This window comes from Austrofundulus limnaeus, unplaced genomic scaffold, assembly GCF_001266775.1.
Source record: "Austrofundulus limnaeus strain Quisiro unplaced genomic scaffold, Austrofundulus_limnaeus-1.0 Scaffold9, whole genome shotgun sequence".
Lineage (NCBI taxonomy): Eukaryota > Metazoa > Chordata > Actinopteri > Cyprinodontiformes > Rivulidae > Austrofundulus > Austrofundulus limnaeus.
In genome coordinates, this window is record NW_013952411.1 from 814,308 (window position 1) to 815,867 (window position 1,560).

The 1,560-nt window shown below is 37.0% G+C and overlaps 1 protein-coding gene across 1 annotated transcript in view; it reads left to right on the forward strand.

The window, feature by feature from the left end:
• The window catches only part of rapgef4a (Rap guanine nucleotide exchange factor 4a), a gene marked incomplete in the record, with an annotated part of 39,342 nt that overhangs the window by 17,175 nt on the left and 20,607 nt on the right, over positions 1–1,560 (forward strand).

Sequence of the window (1,560 nt, forward strand, 5' to 3'; positions counted from 1 at the left end):
CAGCATGGGGTTCATGAGGGGGTCCCTGGAATTTTCTTCGTCATTGTAAGGGGTCCCCAGACCCAAAAGGTTTGAGAACCCCTGCTTCAAGCGATAACAGATTGTGCAAGGTTTTTTTTTAAACATGGCTTTAACTATTTTAGTCGACCCTGTCTGTCTGTTAGTAAAATATTTATTGAGCCACTTGACACATTTTAATGAAACTTTCAGAAACTAGTCACTGGGTGTACAWCTACAGCTGATAAACCTTTGGAGTCAATTCAATTCAATCTGGCTGGCACAGGAAATCAACTTTGTCAAACACAGAAATAGTTGTGAATCAGTCACTYCTGCAGATATTRAGCTAATATTTGGTAGGKTMGTAGCTGAGAGTCAACCCCATCACATACTTTGAGTTTTAACAGATCAGGTGAAATCTCATGATATCATGCGACAACTTATAGAATGTTGTTTTAAAGTTTTGACCAAAATGATTACATCTCCTTTTGTCAACACAAGATGATCCTAGTTTAAAACAGAATTCAGGATTGTTGTTTGGGAGTTTCTGTAAGGTTTTAAAGGAACAAAGTTAGGCCATGGTTTTGTGTCACAAGAAGGAAAAACATACATGCTAACAAAACAAAAACAGTGTTCTTTCTGTGCGCGTAATTCTGGTCCTAAACCTTCTTTAAACCAACACTAAACCCTCAGTCCTGTCTTCAGGCAGCAGAGGCTTTGTTGTCGCAAAGAGGACGAGTTTATTTGCTCTTCTAGTCCTCAGTTTGAGTGCTCCTCCCTAATCCTAAACCCTATCAYTGTCAACAAAGATTAGTATTGCTGCTAAATTGGCTCCGATGGCTTGACTGTGTTTGCATTAATTGAATTTAAATAATTCAATCCGTTGTTTGCATGTAACTGCGCCCCTGTAATAGGTCAACTCTGATTTTAAAAACTGAGGTCACTGACTTCTTTCTGAAGCCTTCGGTTCCCTGCGGGGGTGTCTGAAGTGATTACCTGGCTCCAGAGAGCCGAATTAGATTTCCAACATGGCCACTGAGTATACTTCTTCATCAAGGGAACAAAGAAATCTAACGTTCTTGCTTTCTTTCAGTCTCCACTGAGCAGGAGATAAAAAGGTAAAGGTCATTAGTTTGGCAYTAAGTGGTTCTCAATCTGCTTTTTATTGACCTGGAGCAGAGCTGCAGCGGCACATAATCACTTTGTGTTTGCTGTTTACCCTTCATTAATCTCGAGTCATCAATCTCTCWGGGCAAAATTCAGTCAGAAAATACAATTTTACACTTGACTGTGTATTAGAATGGTGTAAAACATCAAATTATTAAAACTACAGAAGGATTACTGAGATGAAATGGTGACTCTTTGCATATTGTGTTAAAAAGCTACAGGGATGTGAACATTTTAATGAGTTGTCAAACCTTTATTTATAGAAGCCAATAAATTCTACTCAAATAATAATATAATAATAATTTTATTTTGTAAAATGGTTTGAAAAAAAATCTAATTTTAAAACAAAATGTTTTCATATTTTTACCACACACTTATCTGATATGTTAAAACAAT